Source organism: Hyperoodon ampullatus, assembly GCF_949752795.1.
Source record: "Hyperoodon ampullatus genome assembly, chromosome: 17".
In the NCBI taxonomy this organism is placed as follows: Eukaryota; Metazoa; Chordata; class Mammalia; order Artiodactyla; family Ziphiidae; genus Hyperoodon; species Hyperoodon ampullatus.
The window spans coordinates 65,877,286-65,899,176 of record NC_136930.1 but is presented as its reverse complement, the minus strand read 5'-3'; the positions used below and the strand labels follow the sequence as shown (position 1 = coordinate 65,899,176).

Below are 21,891 nucleotides of genomic sequence, written 5' to 3'. Positions count from 1 at the left end.
CAGATAGAGGGGACCCACCCAAGCAGCAGTGCCCTGAAGGGGTGTCTCAGGCAGCCATGCCCCATGGAAACACCTTCAACAAAGAGGCGGCAGTGGCCACAGTCACACATGGCCCGGGATTCATCTTGACACCCTGTGGCTTGCCGGCACCAAAGGGCACACACGGGGCCTAGCTCAACGGACCATGTTTTCTGATCATCCTACATGCAGGGGAAATGCTGGCTTGAATGGAGGTGCTGGGGAGCAGAAGCAACGAGGACACTGTGCTTGACCCTGCGGGACTGACAGGGAGGACGCTGGGGAAACCACCCACTCCAGAACAGCAGAGCACAGGCACCTGCACGGAAAGGCCGGCTGGACGAGGTGACGTGAGCTGAGCCTCCGAGTTAGGAAGAAAGGAGAGGGTATAAGGGTGACCCTGTATTTGGAGTCAGTCCGCCTGGGGTCAATCCTATTGCCGCCATTTACAACTTGTTGAATTCTGGCAAATTCCTTAACTGCTCGGAGCCGTCTTTCCTCATCTCTCACGATGGGGATAATCCGACTTCTCCAGTAACATGGGGCAGAGTCGGCTCCAGAAGGCTGGATGCCCCTCTCTGAGTGCAGTGCTATAACCCAGCAGGGTGTCACCTGCATGACTCTGCAGCCTCTCCCTTGGTTCAAATCCCCACTCGGCCACCTACTGGCTGAGGGATCTCTGGCAGATTACTTAACTCCCCTGAGCCTCAGTGTCTTCATCTGTAAAATGGGAGCGGTGACAATAGTATCCATCTCATAGAGTAGTTGTGTGGGTTTCATGAACTGACACGTGCAAAGACGGCTGGGAACTGCTCTAAACTTTAGCTATTAGGATTATATAACCTTCAGTGAAACAGACAATCCTTCTTCCTAAACTGTCTATGTGTTTAGTATAGATTTCTGCACAGCGAGCTGAGTCCCAGCTCCAAACGTTCAAACTGCAGGGGTCACAGAATTGAAAAACAGGCGGCATCTGAGGAAACGGACTCTCCCCTCAAGGCAGTGAAGAGACGGCCAAAGGTCCAAGGCTCACCCAACCGGCGGCACTCAAATCCAAGTCGCCTCCAAAGGCCGGCTGCACCCCTGCCCCCTCCCCATCCGCCAACGTCCCGCCCCGAGCCGCGCCCATTCTTTATCCATCCTGAAACCAGCACCGCCCAGGGACCTGCGGTGAGGTTCAGTTAAAACAGTTTATGGGAAGGAAAGCCGCACTTTCTGTCTTCGCCGAAAGATAAGAGGAATCTGAGACCCGGATGGAGCCAGGAGGTCCCGTGCAGCCCCGACCCTGGGTCACAACAGACACACTCGATTTCCCAGAGCAGGACAAGCGCGCTAAGCACGCCCGCAGATACACGGCTGGCGCTGGGCTCCAGCTCTACGGCTGTGCCTCTGGGCAAGTTCCTTAACCTCCCTCGGCCTCGGTCTCCTGTCTGTAAGACAGTGAGTACACAGGGGTTGTAGTCTTGACAAGACGGAGCCCCAAGCAGCACCCGGCTCGCAGGAGCCTGTTCCTTGGGACTGTCATCTCCCTGGGGGCTCCAGCTCCATACTTCACAGCGGCTGCAGTGGTCATGGTCTATAGCCCTGCAGAGCCTTTGCCAGGCCAGCAGGTTAAGCCTGGCAGCTGGGAGCAGCAGCCACTCTGTTGTGCAGGTCCGGGGCGCACCGGGCAGGAGGCAGCGTTCCTGGAGGTGGGGGGTGCCCCCGACACAGGTGCACTTGGATCCACTCAGCTGACACACTGCCCGAAAAAGCAATGTCCAGATCAAAGGACCCTGGCGGTCAACCAGAGGGAGGAGCTCCTGAGAGGAGCTGGGCAGACGTGGAGCCCAGATGGGGAGGTCAGGCAGTTCCGGGAGTCCTGGCGGGCCCCCGCCTCATCCCACACAGTGCAGAGCCGGCAGAGGAGCAGGTGGGTGTCCGCAGGTGCTGCTCCAGACCCTCCCAGTGCAGGCACTGGGACTGACGAGCTGCGGGAGCCTGAGTAAAGCCCACATCCCCATCCCTTCCAGAAGCCTCAACTGTGGTGTCTTCATCAGAGCTTCTGCAAGCAAGCCTCCCCCACCAATATGTTAGCACAGAAATGCCTTACAATGATCTCTAATGCCCTCCACCACACACACACACACACACACACACACACACACACACACACACACACACACTCTGTCTCTCTCCCTCCTCCTGGCAAGCTAGTACAGTGATTAACAGCACAGGCTCTGGAACCAGACTGCTGGGGCTGGAATACCAATGCAGCCACTTTTTAGCTGTGTGACCTCAGACACTGTACTCAGCCTCTCTGATCCTCCGTTTTTCTCATCTGTAAAATGGGGCTAATTATAGCGCTGCAATCCTAGGATGATTGCAGGAATTAAATCATATAACAGATGAGGCCTGATGTGCATTGCCCAGGACTTAATAAGCGCTAGATGAATGTCAGCTCTGATTATTTGTTACTAATCTAATTACTATCATCAGGGAGCCATTTAATTTCACTGATCTGACTGGTATGGGCTTCATGGGGTATCAGTCCAACAGAGATTTACCAGCGACAGAGAACAGTTAAGAAAATAGGGAGGGGGCTTCCCTGGTGGAGCAGTGGTTAAGAATCTGCCTGCCAGTTCAGGGGACAGGGGTTCGATCCCTGGTCCGGGAAGATCCCACATGCCGCGGAGCAACTAAGCCCGTGCGGCACAGCTACTGAGCCTGCGCTGTAGAGCCCGCAAGCCGCAACTACTGAAGCCCGCGTGTCTCAACTACTGAAGCCCACGCGCCTAGAGCCCGTGCTCCGCAACAAGAGAAGCCACCGCAATGAGAAGCCCGCGCACCGCAACGAAGAGTAGCCCCCGCTTGCTGCAACTAGAGAAAGCCCACGCGCAGCAACAAAGACCCAATGCAGCCAAAAAATTAATTAATTAATTAATTAATTAAAATAAAAAAGAAAAGAAAATAGGGAGGGATTAGACTTCTTTGTCGGCTTCCTTCAAGCACGACCATTTCAGGTCAGGATTTCACACCTGCCCCACAAAACGGAGGTCCCTACCCAAAGTCTTCAGATCAGGACACCAAAGCTCAGAGAGGCCGAGGCAACAAAGCAGGTTCCAAAGCTAGGAAATGTGTTAAGGAACAAAAACCAGCTTCAGAAGCGTCACCCCGTTGTGCATGTTTTCATCACTCCACACCTCTCAGCACCTCCATCACCCCATCGCCCTCCCCAAACGGCCAGAGGACACCCACACCCCGCTAACCGCCCCCCCAGCCCTAATGTAGCAGAGCTGGCCTCGAGGCAGGGGCGAGGATGGACGTGGTGCGCGGAGCCTCGGGGCTGGCCCCATAAGCACAGCCTCTGCGCCGCCCTGCCCCGTCCCCCGCCCCACCCCCAATTAGAAAAACCGCCTGCCGCTCTCGAGCTGCAGGCACACGGTGAGTCCCCGGCCTCAGGGACAATCCCAGAACAACAATCCTAGAAGCGAAAGAGCTCGAGGGCCCTGTTTCTGTCTGGTTCCAAAATCCTTTAGCCAAACAGTTTCCCTGCAACCTCCACTCCAGATGGCTGGTCACTGCCTCCCACAGGGTAATCCCTGTGTCTCTGCAGGGGCTGCCCATTGCCCGGCTTTCCACCATGCAGGCCTCCCCATTCCTGGACCCCCATACCCACCCCCCACACACCAGGCCCCCTAAGGACAGCACTGACCCCCAGCAGAGCGCCCAGCGGTTCTGAAAGGTCCATCCTGCCCACTGAGCTCATAAATGAAAAGCAGTGTCCATGGGTCACTCCCCAGACAGCTCCCTCGCCGTATTAAACCCGCATGCGCCAGCTCAGGAAACCGTCCCGTGAGTGTGGGCGGGTAGTACTGCTCCCATTTTGCAGCTGGGGAAACTGAGGCTCGGAGAACTGCCCGGTCTAGGGTCACCTGCTCGTAAGTAACAAGGCCACGGTGCAAACGCAGGCTTCCTCACTCTGAGACACACCATTTTATTAATCCCCTTTTATACTGGTTTCCTGCTGTCGCATCTGATTTAGGGAGGGGGAGGCATGTCCTTCTAGGACCAACCCTGAGAACACAGCAGACATTCACTTACAACCACTGACTGGTACACAAGGGGAAAAGCAGCCTGCAGGATCCCATCCCCTTTAAATCTGGAAGGTCCCAACCGGGTCTCTGGAGAGCTCTGCATTCATCCGCAAACACGAACTGGCCCCACGTTAAGGGCTTTGAGTACAAGGTGAGCCAAAACCTGGCCCTCCCACCAGAAACGCTCCCGGGCTCCTGGCAGAGACAGACCCACGCGGCAGAAGCACATCAGAGAAAAGGGCACACAGGACAGAGCAGCTGGTGGTGCCAGGGAAGCCAGTAGGCCTTGCAGACCCCCCAGCTGGGCACAAAGCCAAGACCAGCAGGGACTGGCAGAGGTGGAACGCCGCCCAGCAGATCCGCCATCTCCTCTCACCACGGGTGACGGTGGCGCACTTCACCCCCTTGTGACAGTGGCCCTTGGACAGTGGCGGCTCTCCCATCTAAAAATTCCACCTGGACGTTTTTAACCAGAGGTCCCACCGCGGATTCAAAACTGCCTGGAACCCCACAGGACTGACAAAGCACAAGTCACAAGGACCAACTCTCCAAACTGCGGGCCACCCTGAAAACACGAAGCCCAGCTCGTCCGAAACCAACTGTGTGTGGAAGACGGAAGTTTGGTTGGGTTTCGTGGAGCCGTAGCTCACGTCGCCTCAGCATGTTACCCAGAAGAAAAAGAAAGGAAAGAGGCAAATGCCAAAAAGATGAGGCAGCCACAACATGAAGATAGAGAGGAGTCTGAAGGATGCAGGGCCACAGGATAAGTGAAATGGCATTTCCTCCTTAGTCACTGGCAGGCACGGGCCCAACTCCAGGCCAGCAAGGCTGCTGGAGCCACGTGAATCGGCCCCTTGTTCCTGGAAAAGGAACTGAATCCGGAAGAAGCTGGGGTGGAATGTGCCCAGTCCTGCCCCATCTTCCTCCTCCTCAGCTCCCACCCCTCCCCCCCCACCCCCCCAAACACCCCCATATTCCCCATAAACCCCTGCCTCGGAAAACCCCAAATCCATGATCCCTCGGCTGGTAACTTCGAAAACAAAATCCTTTAAAAGGCAAGAACTCCCGGAAAAATCCAAAGATTTCCCATTATCTTCCTGCAGCCCAGGCTTCCTGACCCAAATCTGGTCATTTGAGTCATCTCCTAATAATCCAGGAGTCGTCCACTACATGACCTGAATTGTCTGTTGTAGGGGTTTTTTTTGTTCCCACAGTCCTGCCTGTCCCACCCCGTCTCCCCCTGTGGCCACGGGAACAACATGCCCCCTGCAAGCCAGCAGAGCTGGGGTACAACTTCCTGTCCTCCCCAAGTGCCGGCCAGCAGGTCGTGACTTCCGGAGACACCGCGGGAGAACCAGGGGCTGTAAATAGAGCAGGCTAGTGTCACTCCCATCAGGCACAGAGCCAGGCCCCCCGCAGGGTCCCCTCTGTCCATCTGGGACCAGAGTCCTGGCTTTTCCCGCGATGCGTTTTGACATTTCTGGGGCAGGGAGCAGGCAGCCTGGGAAACATGGTCAGGTCCCAGGGAAGGTCAGAATCCCAGCTTTATTCAGCCTTACTAGCTGGGTGTGTGAACCCATCTGAGCCTCCGTGTTCACACCTGTGACGTCAGACCCGTATAGCATTTACACCTGTCGGGGTGGCTGGGAGAATCAGTTCAATCTTGGCACATCGCAGGAACTCAGCGAAGGGTAACAGATACCCAAGCACTGTACCATCGATGCCTACACGTCAACACCTGCTATGTCCACTATGCCAGACCTGACCACTTGACAGAACGTCTGAGAACATTATACCATAGAAGCATCAGGAAAGCACTGGCTTCTCCAGGCAGCAAGAAAAGAGTCCTTCCCTTCATGCCCCGCATCCTGACACCTGGGAGCACAGGACGCCAGACGTGTCCGTAAGTCTTTTCTCACCCACTCACCACACCACAGTCTGCTTAGCCTGAGCCTGAATTTCCCCTAATTTTTGTGTTGCTATCGAAGCATTTATCATCCTCAGGAAGATGCAAAACGCCAATGCTATCTGAATTCAAACGCAATGTTAACTTGGAAACCTCAAAGCCACGTGGAGGTGGTGCTACCTAGGAAGCAGAGGAAGCCTCAGGACAGCAGTGCGGCAACCTGTGGCAAGGCTGAAAGTGTGCCTAGGCCGTGCCCTGCGTCCCTGGGGACACCTATGCGTGCACCTGGAGATGTGTGCAGGGAAGCTCACCCTAGCGTTGCCTATGGCCGCAAAAACCTGGAAACAACCCAAAGTCTACCACGAGGGGCATGAAGGATCAGCCACAGCAGTGGCATCACCCAAACATAACAAGGGGTGAAAAGAGAAAACTGCAGCCATCACACCCCTACATTATGCCACTTCCATAAGAATTTTAAATATCCAAAGGGTGCCTCGAATGCCCTCCAAATAGACCAAGTTCAGAAGAGTGGTACTTCTATGAAGGGAAGGAAATGGAACGGGAGAAGAGGTCCTACAAACGTCCATTTTCTCTCTAGCTTTTTTTTAATATCTACAAAAGCAGTGATCCAAAGCAAACACGCAATGTCATGTAACACTTGTTAATCCTGGGGGTGGGAATAGGGCCATTGTTAAGTGGCCCTCTGTGGCTTCTCGGTTTGTGTTTCAGATCTGGATGATTCACATCATGCAAAGAAACCCCCAAACGCAGCAGCGTCACCGAGAAGGACGGAGCGGAGCGGAGAGCTGGGGGCACCCATAGCATCCCCAGAGCACCGCTACTTTAAAGGGAGGCGGGGCTGCCTGCATCCTGAACACGCCTCCGCGGTCTAGTGCCACTTGGCCTTAACCCTGTGGCATGTGCTCGACCCAGTCACCTCTGCCACCTTCACACTCCCTCCCCGAGGAATCAGGCTCAGCCACCAACGCTGGGCTCTGAAACTCAACCAGACACGGCCACGCTGTCCAGCTCTCAGGCACCTTCCCAGTGGTGACTCATTCGGTCCTCTCAACAAGCGCACGAGGGGCACAAGGCAAGGACCGCCCCTTAATTGAAAGATGAGGAGCTGAAGCCTCAGAGAAGTCCGAAGAACAGCATAAGCTGATTAAACAACCAGAAAACAGGACAGTCTCAGAAGCAATCCGCCTCGCAAATCTGACCCAAGTCCGGGGTTTACTCTGCGTCAGGTTCCGAGAAGGGGGACTAACCACCAGCTGGGTTTTACAGCTGAGGTCATCTAAATTTCACAATAACCAGCTTCACAGAGGAGGCGATGAAGGCCCAGAGAGGCCAAGCATCCCACCCAAGATTACACAGCCCGGAAACACCGGATTTTTCTAACACACCCCCATCACCTCCCTGGAGTATTTCTCCATCAGGAAAATTCGCTTTCTGATGAGTATCCTCATATCCCCCGAGCATGCAACAAGGAGTTTCCAGGGCCCCTGGGTGAGCAGAAAGCTGGGGGCTTGTCCTGGCTCATGTTTATTTGTTTATGTCATTGCCTGCTAAACCCGGACCTGAACCTCTGAGTGACTCAGAGACCTCACCGGGAGCAGCTGCTCTTTGGCTGGAGCCAGATAAGCCTCCACAGGGGAGGAGGGAAGGCTCAGGGCCGTTCCTGGTAATTAGGTGGAGCCGACGCCCTCTCCCCAGAAATCCCCACCCCCATGTGGAGTCATAGAGGGTAGCAGATAGGTAGATGGGAGGGAAAGACCCCACTGCCAGCAACTGCCCTGCAAAACCAGCTATGAACACGGCTGACACTTTAACAAGACCAAGAAAGGGGGACCAAGCTTCCCCCCACCACCATGGGTGCCAGCAAGGTGACAGGTGAGAAGAGAGATCAACAGGGCAGATGGGAACACAAGCGCCCAGCCAAGGCCCCGAAGCTCCTCGAAGGCCCACCATAGCCACCCAAGTCCCAGAGTTGCAGACACAGACAGAGCTGGACTCCAGCCTCCAGCGTCCTAAGCTATGGCATGTCACTGCCTAGCTCTGGCCTCCGAAGCCTTTTCCCTGAAGGTTCTATAAAGCAGAAGCAGAGAGCATCTCCTGAAACTGCAGCCACCCACAAAAGCGTGTTCTCTTTATCCTACACCACTAGTCCTAACTGAATACAATGTATGGGTTCTAATGTAAGAATAATGAAGAAAATGTTCCCCCTTTTTTTTAAGGCAGCTGAGTCTCCTTTCAAACTTCTCACACAGCCCCTCACTCCGCCCCTCCTTTGGAGAAATTGAGAATCATTCCCCAACTTTCTCAAATATGCTCCCTATCTCCCCTGATGGCCTGCCTTGCCTCTCACATTAGCCAGGTTAAACAGGCGCCATAGGGAAGGGGCTCAAACTCACCCACGCTGACCCAGGCTTCCAGCGGCCAAGGCCAAGGCCCTGCCCCACTGCGTGAGAGATTTTTTGTGTAGTAGCTATAAACCTTCCATTGCTTCCAAACCTGCTCAGGGATAACAGGGTGTTGGGGAAAGGGTGAGAGGTCAAACAGAGACCCTCCTGGAATCTGCCCCCTTCATTAACTCTGGAATTCCGCAGGCCAGTGTTTTCTCAAGGCTTTTTACACTAAACACTCACCCAGGAGGAGGGGACGGCCATTCTCACACTTCAGGCTCCAGCTAAAAAAGCCAGGACCTGGCTTCCTGGGATGAGGGAGGGCCAGCAGCCCCTGGGCCCCCATGGGGAGGAGCTAACACTGAAGGAGCAAATACTCAGGTAAGAACTAGAGATTCAGCGGTGTTATGGTCCTGACTTTGTGGATGATGAAAGTGAGGCTCAGAGAGGTTTAGGAACTACCGCAAGGTCACACAGCTATGAAACAGCAAAGTTTCACAACCTGGCTGTGTTTTGCTCCAAAGACCACAGTCTTCCAACAACTGCAGCTCTCAGCCAAAGGAGGGCAAGGATCTCCCAGCCGGTCCCAGGCACCCTGTGAGGTAGGATCCGGGCACCCAGGCCTGCCACTCAAATTAGCACTGAGGCCTGTGTGTAATTCCAGGGCTGGAAAGAGCATCCAACACTGAAAACACTCCTCTGAAATGACACCCTAAAGAGTCACCAAGATGACCCCTTGCTAGCGCTGCAGCCCCTGCCAAAATGCACGTGTCTTTAGGTTTTACTATGGGTCAGAGCATCAGAGGATGGCACATAGTAAGCGTTCAACAAATGTCTGCTATGCAAATGGTAAGAGAACCGACAGTGTGAAGATCTTTTCTATTTTCCGTAAAACCCCAAAGAAAGCACCATCCATATGCTGCTTAACAAGCCTCATATAAAGACTACATCTTGTAACAAGTTTTTTATAGTGTTTATAGCCAGGAGGAGTCTCTCACGTTCAAAGACAAACAGGTTTCCTTCATTTAGACCAAGGGGCAAACTATAGCCTGTAGGCCTTTTGCCAGTTCTTTTTTTTTTAATTAATTTATTTATTTTTGGCTGGGTTGGGTCTTCATTGCTGGTGAGGGCTTTCTCTAGTTGCGGCGAGCAAGGGCTACTCTTCCTTGCGGTGCACGGGCTTCTCACTGTGGTGGCTTCTCTTGTTGCGGAGCACAGGCTCTAGGCGTATGGGCTTCAGTAGTTGTGGCTTGTGGGCTCTAGAGCACAGGTTCAGTAGTTGTGGCAAACAGGCTCAGTAGTTGTGGCTCGCGGGCTCTAGAGTGCAGGCTCAGTAGTTGTGGCGCACGGGCTTAGATGCTCCACAGCATGTGGGATCTTTCCGGACCAGGGCTCGAACCCGTGTCCCCTGCATTGGTGGGCGGATTCTTGACCACTGCACCACCAGGGAAGTCCCTATTGCCAGTTCTTATAAATAAAGTTTTATGGGAACACAGCCATGTCCATTCATCTACATACTGTCTATGGCTGCTTTCCAGACACAAAGGCAGAACTGACTAGTAGTGACAGAACTGTACAGCCCACAAAGCCAAAGATATTTACTACTCATCCCTTGACAGAAAAGGTTTGCCAAGCCTTGATTTAGACACAAATATAACCTAGTCAGTGTGTCGTGCTAACCAGGAACTCAGAACTAAACTTAATGTTCAATACTAGTAACTTGCACATCCTCAATGGTCTTTATTTCCATAGGTCTGTATGTTTTGATCCTCTAATTCCTTTTTTTTTTTTTTTTTTTTTTGCAGTACGCTGTGGCCTCTCCCGTTGTGGAGCGCAGGCTCCGAACGCGCAGGCTCAGCGGCCATGGCTCACGGGCCCAGCCGCTCCGCGGCATGCGGGATCCTCCCAGACCGGGGCATGAACCCGTGTCCCCTGCATCGGCAGGCGGACTCTCAACCACTGCGCCACCAGGGAAGCCCTCTAATTCCGTTTTAACACTGGGTTTAAAAATAGTGAATAATCCCTGAGTGCTGATTATATGTCAGGCACTGAAGTAAGCTCTTCAATACGATCTCTTATTTAATTCTCACAATAAGCCCATAGGGTAGGTAATATTTATCCCCTATGTACTGAGGAGAAATGAATGAAAAAAAATGAATGAATGAGTCCTGGATGGATTGCATAGTGGTAATATTTACTACTTCATAATCCAATCCCAGAGAGTAATACAGGAGTTGATTGGAAAACTTTGGTGTTCAATAAGTAGAATACAGTTGGCAGAGCTGAGATCAGTAGACTTTGTCAATTCAAGCAGAATTATAGGATTATAAAGTACTATCATTCCGAGATTCTTTTTGTTTTCAATCTAGCTTCAGACTGAGCTGTGCAATCGTTTCATCATGAATCTTCTGGATTTAGGGAGGATCACAGTGGACTAAACAGCACAGTGACATAGAGCTACTCAGGTCAGTCTGAGGAACACTCTGTCTCCAGTGATGTGGCCAGGGCCACACAGCCAAAGTGCCACCAATCGAAGCAAGGACATGTGCTCCAAATTTAGCCCTCTGCAGAGGGCTGTGTCCACATGTTGCTACCTTAACATGTTTGCAAAATTGACCTTTTTTTTAACTTACATAACTACATCCTAAGCTGTAATATCTGCAAAATCACAGGTCTCCTATGCCAATCATGGTCTTTTTCTAATTCAAGTTAAAATAAATATAAAACATTTTTTTTAAGTTTGCCCCTCTATAACCTAGAGGCATCTTGTACACCTCACTGCACTCTTGAGAACCACAGGCCAAGCAGGAGCAGGGAGGCTGAAGGCTGACAGATAGGAGGGCATGCCAGCTTCTCCGCGCTCTCCTGACATAATCTTGGTAGTTTTCCGGATCTCTCTGAACCTCAGTTTCTTCATGTGTAAAAGTGGGGTTCCAGCCACTTCCCCAGGTTGGAAGATTAATCAAGCTTTGATAAACACCATCCACTAAGCAACCCCATGGCTGTTCAATGACAAGCCTGGTCTCCAGACTCAGCCGGTGTGGACCCCAGGAGCCCAGGCCCCCCCCATGGGAGAACAGGTCCAGGCTGCTAAGTCATCTCCAGGAATGCTGGCTGGGGTGTCTGTGGAGGTGGGGGGCAGCCCTGCATCCCCCAGACCCTCCCCCATCAACTAGAATGTGTGCTCTCAATCACCACAAGGGCCTATCAGTTAATTAAATTTTTTAAAAAAAGGTCGGGCATGCTCTAGCAGCAGTCTGGGGTAATAGGGCTCAAAGAAAAATGGGTTCCTCCAAGCAGCTAAAAACAGACTTGTGAGATGATATTAGGCCAAGCAGAAATGCAAACTGGCCACACAATTGCAAAGAAAAAACTGGAGGAGCCGATGTGGACCCAGAAAATGGCAGCAGAGCAGCTGCGCCAGGCCCACCAGGACCGGCACCACCAGAAGCATCCTAGCTTAAACCTGTCTTCCCAGAGTAAGTGCTGCTGCCTTCACTCCCAGGCTAGAAGAGAAATTAGACAGTCTCCCTAGCAACGAGGGTACCAAGGCCCAGAGAAGGGAGGTGATCTGCCCGAGGTCACACAGTCACTGGGGCTAAGAAGGGAGTAGAACTTGTGTCTCTCAGTTCCAAGCTGTGTGAACCAGCGGCTTTGGAATCAGTGAGAACTGGGTTCCAATCCTGCCTGTGTTCCCTGGGGGAGACCTGCTTCGCCTGTCTGGCCTCCCAGTTACTTCAGCACTAAAAGAGACTGTTCTAGTGCCCACCCCATAGGTCTGGTCTGGGGCTGGAACGGAATAAGGTCTGACACGTGCCCTGCACAGAACGTGGCTTAACAAACGGCGATTATTCCCACATCTGTGCCCGCAGGGTGCACCCTCGCAGACACAGGGCAGCTGCTCGGAGCAGCCAGAGAGGGGGGAAAGCGGGCATCTTACTTCTCGCCATGACCATTCTGTGCCTTCTGGTGCCCAAGCCCACCCACCCCCTCCCGGGAGGAGCGTGAGATAACCCAGACCACCACAATGGGGTTATTCTAGGGAGTAACTGATAAAAGGAGAAAAAGCAGGGCTGCGGGCCATGTGATAAGTGAGGGCGCAACTCTGTAGCAGGAGGGTGGGGGGAGATGGCAGAAGACATGTGAGGGGCCTGGGAGGGCAGAAGCAGAAGGGGCCGTGCTGTGCCTCGGGGTCCCCACTCACTTGCCTAGCTGAGCTCCTCACGTCCCCAGGAAGAGCTCTGATGGCCATTGCAAGCCCAGCCCAACCTCCCAACCCTCCAAGGACCCCCAGACCCTCAAGAGCCCGTCCCGGAGGACTCCTCTCCCTGTCCTGCTTGGCCGTGGACAGCAGCGAGCATAGCAACTGTCACCAATTCCTCCCAGCAGACCATGGACCCCTGGGGGTTGTACTGTGACCCCAACCACACCTGGTCCCACGGCCCAGCATGGGGCCTGCTTCCTCCATACAGGGAGCACAGAGCTCTTACTGAAAGCCTGTCTCTCCCAGGTGACAAAGAGAAACCCCATCCTAAGGACCCCAGGAGCATTCCACAGCAGGCACTGCTCCACACACACACACACACACACACACACACACACACACACACAACACACACACACACATACACCACACACAACACACACACAACACACACCTCAAACACCACACACACACCTCACAACACACACAACACACACCACAACACACACACAACACACACAAAAAAACACACCTCACACCACACAAACCACACACACCTCACACACCACACACACACCACACACATCAGACACACACCACACGCACAAACACATCTCACACACCACACAAACCACACACACCTCACACACCATACACACACGCACCACACACACACAACACACAACACACACATGCACCACACGCACCACACACACAACACACATACCACACACACCACAAACACACACATACCACACACACACCTCACAGACCACACACACCACAAACACACACACACACCTCACACACCACACAAACCACACACACCACACACACCACATACCACACACACACCACACACACACACCACAAACACACACCACACACACACCACACACACAAACACACCTCACACACCACACACCACACACACCACACAACCACACACCACAAACACACACACCACACACACACACCACACACACCACAAACACACACCACACACACCACACACACACACAAACACACCTCACACACCACACAAACACACCACACACCACACACACCATACACACCACACACACCATACACACAACACAACACACACACAACACACACAACACACCCTTCTCAGCCTCCTGCTCCGCCTTCTCTTGGATAAATAACCTTGGGCAAGTTACATGGCCGCTCAAAGTTCTCAGCTGTAAAATGGACACACGGCTGTCCGCCAGGGGAACTGCTGGGCTGACCAAGTTACACAGATGCTCAAACAGCGCGTCTCCCTCTAGTCGGTCCTTTTCACAGCCGCTGAAAGAAAAGCACCGAATCACCACCTGATCTGATCAACTACGATGCAGTAAATAAGAGGCCTGCCGTGTGTTTAGGCTGTGAACGAGGCACACATGTCTCCTGACCTCAGATTATCTTCTAGGGTGGGAGAAAGACAGGAAATCAAATACCTTGCCTAAGTGGTTATAATATCACAACGCAGGGAGGAGCTGTGGACCAGGACAGCAGGGAATAACCAGACGGCCATTACTTCCACGAGGAGGTCAGGGAAAGCCGTGCTCAGAAATGCCGTCGGGCCTGAGCGGAACCATAAAGAATGCAACCAAACTCGAACCCCAGGCACCGCCCCTCGTGCCGTCCTGGCAGCCAAGTGCCAGGTGGCCCCAGGTGACCTGAGCGCACAGGGCACTGGCTGTTGGAGCTGCCACTCTCCTGGGGGCAGCCCAACGCCAAGGCAACATCCCTCAGAGCCACCAACCTCCCAGCTGCCTGGTCAGGACAGCTTGTCAACTGCAGAACTGCCAGAGTCCTCCGTCTCCGGGCCCAAGTCCGGCTGCTCGCTCCCTCATGCGGACAGGAGGCTCCTTTCCCTCGCCTGCTGCCAGCCGGGCCGCTCGGCCTTCCCGTGGGCTCTGGGGACTGGGACCTTTGATCAACTGTCCACGCCAACCAGCAGTTCCCAGTTCAAAGGCCAGCGCGGCCCACCTGGCTCTGCTCAGAAAGACTTCCAAGGCCCAAGCCACACCCCTCCTTCCTGGAAGCCTTCCCCCAAGCAGCCATAAGTGACCTTCCCTCCCACGTGCTGAGCATCTGCTGTGTGCCAGGCACGACGCTGGGTGTCGGCACGTGCACGACTATTTTGGGACCAACACCAACCCTATGAAGGACGGCGATGAGTCACCCCACTGGGTAGAGAAGGGCAAGGAGTGCAGCAGTCACTTGTCCCGAGTCACTCCACAGATACGGTTACAGATTCCAACCCAGGCCCTCCTGGCTCCACAGGCACCCAGCGGACGCTCAGTTCTTGGTTTCCAGCCGTAAGGACAGAGCCAGAAAATCCTCTCCCCGTGCCTACCCTCCCTGTTTACAGTGTCTGCAGTGTCTTAACTCGCTAACGGTCGTGTCCTCATTCACCCTTTCTGCAGCAGGAGACGTGCCAGGCACTATACAGTGTCTTGGAGACACAGAGCCACGCGGAAGAGGCCCCAACCTTCAAGGCACATATGATCTGGTAGGTGAGGACAGACACACGAACCAGGAAAATCAGTAGAGGGTGACAGGCACGATGACAACCTCAGTGACGGCTCCTTGGAGGCACCTCTCCATTTCCATCTGTCCCCCACACACACCCAGCACGATGCCAGACACACAGAGCGAGCTCGTCAAATGCCAGCCCCTTCTGAGAGCCGGTCACGTGGTGGTGACCTCTCTCCCGCCAGCCAGGGCAGCAGCACCTGAAGCCCAGGTGGGTGCTGGACAGGACACGCGGGAGATACGTGAACAAGGAGAAGGGGAGGCCTTACGTTTCATAGGGGGCCCCCGAGGGAGCTGGCCGAGCCCCAGCCGAACATTCCTGTCGGCAGCAGGGGCAGGAAGCTTCAGTCCTCCGTCCACCAGGGGCATCCAGGCTGCAGGATCCACGAGGCACTCAGCCAGGGCCTTCCTAAAACCGCCTTTAGCATCCAGAAATGGGGCGGGTGTGAGTCACTGGAGAGAGGGCTTCCACCAGCGTCATTCCTCAGGCGGCCGAGAATCACTGTACATCCACATGGCTCAGAAAAGCCTTCAGGGAAGCTCCATGCAGCTGACAGGCACAGCCTGACAGGCACAGCCATCTCGAGGGACCATCTTTTTAATTCCTTTCTGGTCAAAAGATCAAGCCTGGGGATGGGAAGGAGAAAAATCGATCCTGTTACAATCACGGACCCAGAGCAGCAGTTATTCTTCCTTCCTTATGTTTGACCTAATACACTGAGAGGGGAATCACTAAACATAAGGCCCTGCAGCTCTGACACTAAAATAGAGGTGAGGCCAGAGACAGGGGTGGGGAGTGTCCTACAGGCACCAAAGCCCTCGCACCAAGGTAACTTTCTACTGCTTAGGGTTCCTTCTTAGGAACTATCCAAGTAGGGCAAAGGGGCTGAGGTACAGCCGTTATAAACAGGAGGACAGAAAGTTCCGGAAGGGTTAGGTGGCTGGCTTAGGGAGTGGCCGGCACAGCCAGGCCTGGCACACTGCCCTGGGCTCCCCTGCACGGCCCAGAGGTCCCAGCTGAGGGGGTTTGGGGTCAGCTGGTAGGAAGTAGTTCTCTGTTTTGTTTCTTTTTAAAGATAACCACAAAGCCTTGGCATCCTTCCAGGCCTTGTCCTGTGCTATGAACGTCTTCAGGGGCAGGGCCTGGGGCCTGTTCCTTTTTTATTCATTCCTTCAGCAACTGCTGAGTGCCTACTAGGTACTCAGTACTGTTATAGCTATTGGGGGAGACCTTGGTCTCCTAACCCGGAGCACTTAACTTACCCTAAAGATAACTGAAGAACAAACAGATGGGTCCACAGTGCTTAGGGCTTGGGGCTCAACAGCCACCTACCCACCCATGATAACAATACCTGCCCTTACGGAACAGCAGTTACCCTGCTAAAAGCTCTGGCCCCCACCTGATACAATCCCCAACCACCCTGAGACTCCTGCCCTTATTTTTCAGATGAGGAAAGATAGCCATAGACAACTAGAAAGAGTGGAGCCTGCATCTGAGCCCAATCTGTCTCCTAAGTCTGCGCCCTGATCCAGGACGCCTACCCGAAGGGCCGTGGCTAAAACTTAGTTCCAGACATTCCCCCTGCATAGAATCTTCATTTAATCCTTACCACAACCCTATGTGTTATAGAACATTCTCATCTGACTTCAGAGATGAGAAAGCTGAGGCCCAGACAGCTTAAGCCACTTGCCCAAGGTCACACAGCTAGAAAAACCACAGAACAGGGATTGGAAATCAGGCAACCTGGCTCCAAAGCCCGTGAGCTTGACCATTACGTCAACTGTCACCAATAGCAACCATTGCTGCAATTACACATTTTCCAATACTTAGTGGTGTAAGACAACACAATTCATGAGCTTACAGTTCTGGAGGTCAGAAGTCCAACACAGGTCCCACTAAGCTAAAATCAAGGTGTTGGGGCTTCCCTGGTGGCGCAGTGGTTGAGAGTCCGCCTGCCGATGCAGGGGACACGGGTTCGTGCCCCGGTCCGGGAAGATCCCACATGCCGCGGAGCGGCTGGGCCCGTGAGCCATGGCCGCTGAGCCTGTGCGTCCGGAGCCTGTGCTCCACAACAGGAGAGGCCACAGCAGTGAGAGGCCCGCGTACCAAAAAAAAAAAAAAAAAAAAAATCAAGGTTTTGGCAGGCTGTGTTCCTTTCTGAAGGTTCTAAGAAGAATCTGCTTCCTTGTCTTTTCCAGCTTCGAGGCTGGCCACATTCCTCGGCTAGTGGCCCCTCCCTCCATCTTCCTCTATCACAGCATCTCTCAGCCCATTTCCATCATCTCACCTCCTCTGACTCTTCTGCCTCCCTCTTCCACTTTTAAGGTCCCATGAGATTACACTGGACCCACCCAGATGATGCAAGATAATCTATCCCAAGGTCCTGAACCTTAATCTTATCTGCAAAGTCCCCTGTGACAAGTAAGGTAACATATTCACAGGTTCTGGGGACAAGGACATGGGCATCTTTGGGGGTCATTATTCCATCTGTTGTTGCAACCATGCCAAAGGGCGTCCATCCTCTGTGTTACTCATTCTTCAGTGACCAGAGGTCAAAGAGTGAGTCCCCTTGTTCCATTTAAACCGACCTGACACAGCTTTTAGACCCAAGAGAAAGATGGGTTCAAAAGGAAGCTTAAATGTCTAAATATCAGGCCCCAAGACAAAAGTACAGGAGAGTGGTTTAAACATTAGAGTTGGAAGTCAAACTACCAAATTTACTAGCTATGTCACTCTGGGGAAATATTGTTCACCCTTGGTTTCCCCATCTGTAAAATGGGAGTAAATCACATCTACCCACTTCTTGCAAGTGCTGTGAGGCTGACATGAAATAATCAACATAAAGCACTCAGCATGTTGCTGGGCACACATTAAGAGCTCAGGGTCAGCCCTTATTTCACACATCAAATGGAGGCGGCCTCCCCCCGGTCAAGGGCGGTCTGTCCCAGGACCCCTCACACCCACCCCTCTTTCCTCCTCGGCTCCGGCCCAGGAGCAGCACCACACCAGAAAGTTAGGACCGGAGTCGGGTCAGCTGAGAGGGGCTGCTTACGGCAGGAGGGGAGCAGGGATTTATGGCACCAGCCCCGGGTAATGGCAGGGGAGAGAAGGGGGCACACAGTCTGTTAAATGTTTACGGAGGCCCACAGGCAAACATGAAGCCCAGTTTGTTTTGCTGGGGCTGGGTACATTAAAGCTCTGTCACCTGGGGAAGAGTTATTCCATGGTCTGTTGGGTATTACTGCAGCAAAGCGGTGGTCCCTGCCCAGGCGCAGGGGCAGAGCTGATGCTCTCGCAAGAAGGCAGCTCTGCCACGGACTCCACCTGCAAGAACGCAGGATGCAGGGTGCTGCGCACCACGGCTTCTAGGACCATCAGACAGCTACACTTCTCCCTCAGGGAGCAGTTCTGTTTCCTCTGCTAGGTGACTCCTTTTGGGTCATTTGCTCTTCCTGTAATGGATTAGCCAAAATAAAAAAAGACAGGCAATACCCAGGATTGGCTTGGCTGGGGAAGTGGAATTTTCATACAAGCTGGTGCACAGGCATTCTGAAGAAAGAAAGACAAACAACCACTTTGGGAAGCTGTTTTGCATGATCCACCAGAGCTGAATATATGCTTTACATAGCCCACGCTTAGGTATAAACTCCCAGAAATGTGTACCGATGTTCGCCAAAAGATATGTTGTCGGATGTTCATGGCAGCGCTACTCATGACAGCCACGCACTGGAAACTACTCCAACGCCTCCCAGCAGGAGAATGGATATTACACACACACACACACACACACACACACACACACACACACAGGAATATTACAGAGCATCGAGAATGATCTACAACTGCACGTAGCATGTGAATACATCTCACACATGTAATTTTGAGTGAAAGAAGCCAGACACAAGGGAATGCATTGTGATGTCATTTATATTAAAAACATAAACATGTCAACCTAACCTGTGCTGTTAGAAGTCAGGACAAGGTTATCTGAGTGAGGGGGGATGGGACAGTCAGTGACGGGAAGGGGTCCGGAGGCGGCTTCTCACACGCTGGTAGCGTTCTATCCATCCCAGTGGCGGCTACACTGGATGTCTTATCAAGCTGTTTTATATGCTTCTGATATGTGTGCTTTTTTATGCATGTAACCTCAATAAAAAGTTAAGTAACATTTTTTTTTTAATGTCTCCTGTGCAAGTACGTTTGCTGGAACACTGAAGACGTGGCAACACCCGCTCAGGCCTGGGAATGGCCCCTTCTAGGTTTCTCTGCCTTGTATTTTCATGCCCTGCTGCCTTAGAGCTGACCCTGCCCCGGGGAGGGTGCTCAGGGAAACACTTCACAAATAAGCTCGCTCTGGCCTAGTGACACGGAATTTGACATGGAATTGCCCCACAAGAAAATACAGCCCCTGGCCCGATTCTCTTGGTTGAGTCTTTCCCCTCCTAGCCTCTGCCTCTGTCAGGCCCAAATAGGTCACTTCGTTCTTGACCCTCTCTACCAGGTATTTCCAACAGCTGACCACTGCCCGGTAGTGAACATGTTGGAGAAAAATGAGAAACAGCCTGCCTCTACTTCCTACCCAACACCAAGAGAGCATCTTTCCAAACTACCAGCTTCCCCTAAAGATGGGATGCACAGAGGAGTGCTCTGAGAATAGGAAGGCTTAAGGGATCCTGGGGTGGCAGAGACTGGAATGCACAAAGCCAGGTCACGCAGCCCCCGGCACCGACACTGGGAGAGAAACACAGTCTCTCGGACCGTGATGGTGGGAGCCGGAGAGCGTGTCACCTAGTGGGTGCCTGGCTGGGCTCCAAGCCCTCTCTCTGTTTCTGGGTCTCCTGGACTCCATGTGTATGTTTTCTCTCTCTGTCTTTCCCTCTCTTGCAGCAGTGATCAGTCAGAGTGTTAATTTTAGTAGGAGCAAGAGTCAGCAGATGCTGACCGCGCCACCTCTGAAAGCTGCCGGGGGTGGGGGGAGGAGGACCAGCTGTGGGGAGGATGGACCGATTCCCCCAGGGGAGGATCCAGTCGGTAAAGCTCGCACCATCTTAGCTGGTCTCGCTCTCCCTCAGGTACGCAAGACTCCATCAACACGGATGCTACCAAGCAGGTGTCTGCTTTATCTTTTTCTGAGGAAGGGAGCTGCGTCAATTTCTCCACCGTGTCCAGATTATTTCTCAGTGATACCCCGAGAGCTGGGGCCTGCCTAACCTGGGGAGATAAATCAAGCAGATTTGTTCCCAGGGAAAGCGGCAGCTGTCCGACTGCTGACTGACTCTATTTTTGCTTCGTTTCAGTTTCTCCCCAGTGTGTGCTGGGATGACACGGATCAGCTGCCTTGGAATTTCCAAGCCTTCCGGCCCATGCTCCCCCACTGCCCCCTCCTCCCACTCGCCCAATTCCTCATTCAGGGGATGGGGGCTCGGGGGCCAGATAGACCCGGGCGGGAAGCGCAATGGGGTCAGTCGCTCGCTGGCCACGGGCACAGCCCTTAGGCTCTTTGGAAGTGTCTCCTCACCTGTTGAATGAAAACGAGGCATCGAAATGCACGTCCCCTGGGGTTCGGATGTGGAGGAGACTGTATACAAAATGCTCAGTGCCCAGACCTGCCCATGGGGGCCCCTGACTCAGCAGAAGGTCAGCATCACCTCAGCCGTCCTGATCAGTCAGTACTGCTGCTTGGGAGATGCAGACTGAGCCCTGCCCCACTCACCAAAGTCAGCAAGGGACTGCAGTTCCTCTGCACTGAGCCATCTAAGGCCAGGTACCTCCACCTCCACCTCCACCAATTAGAGCCATTCTTCAAAAATTCTGACATTCGGGTCCAGCCAGGCTCCCGGAGACCTGCACAGCCCTTGAGAACTCAGCAGAGGTTCAGTAAATGTTGGCTGGAATAGGAAGTGACTAATCATAACTGCACATTGAATGCTCACAATGTCAGGCATGGTGCTAGGAGCTGGAAATCACATGAGTCAAGAAAGACAGGATCCCTGCCTTCAGGGAGCTTTCAGGCTACACCAAGAGATCCAGGGATATGAGCGGGCAGATGGTGCATGGCCGTAATCGGATATGCTGGTGATGGCCGGGTTCCCACGGCAGGGTAGTGGGTGCTCGGCAGAGGAGGAGAGGCTGGACCACACTGAATGTGAGAGGCCCCAGCATGTCAGAGCACAAGAAACCCTGGAAATAATCTGGTTCCTCACTGGACAGCTGAGAAACAAGGCCCAGAGAGGTAAAGTGACTTGCCCAGGTTGGCCTAGCTAAGACCTGTGGGATGCAGAATAAGAAGCAAATCTTGAGCGAAAAGGGTGGGCTGGGCACACGATGCCTGGGAGAGGCACTGCTCCTGAAGCCAGCGTGACCAGAGGGCTGGCAGAGCAGGGCCATACCACCTGCAAGCTCGCTCCAAGAGTGCTGGTTGTCTTATGCTGTGGAACCTCAACAATGCTGTGAGGTAGTAAACTCGTTTTCCAAAGGGGACACTGGCACACAGCAAGCTGTACGCCCAAAGCCATGCGGGAGTCGGAGACCCTGAGATAGGAGCCCTGGCACTCTGCCTCCACAGCCTTTTTGCCTAACCCCTAGGCTGTCCTGCCTTAGAAGGGGGATATGGAGGGAAAGACCGGGGGCAGGGTGACAGGATAAGAAGGTTCTGGAAGACAGAGTTGGGGAGGGCTCTTTCGAGTTTGGTCGCTAGAAAATGCAACGAGCAGAGACTCCCGAGGCATCAGTATCCA

The 21,891-nt window shown here is 53.3% G+C and overlaps 1 long non-coding RNA gene across 3 annotated transcripts in view; it reads right to left on the bottom strand.

The window, feature by feature from the left end:
- The window catches only part of LOC307065659, a 345,545-nt gene that overhangs the window by 265,979 nt on the left and 57,675 nt on the right, over positions 1–21,891 (bottom strand). For all 3 annotated transcript variants that reach the window (XR_013811344.1, XR_013811345.1, XR_013811346.1), the window contains exon 2: positions 15,423–15,780. This is a non-coding gene — a long non-coding RNA (uncharacterized lncRNA). The remainder of the gene's footprint in view (positions 1–15,422; positions 15,781–21,891) is intronic.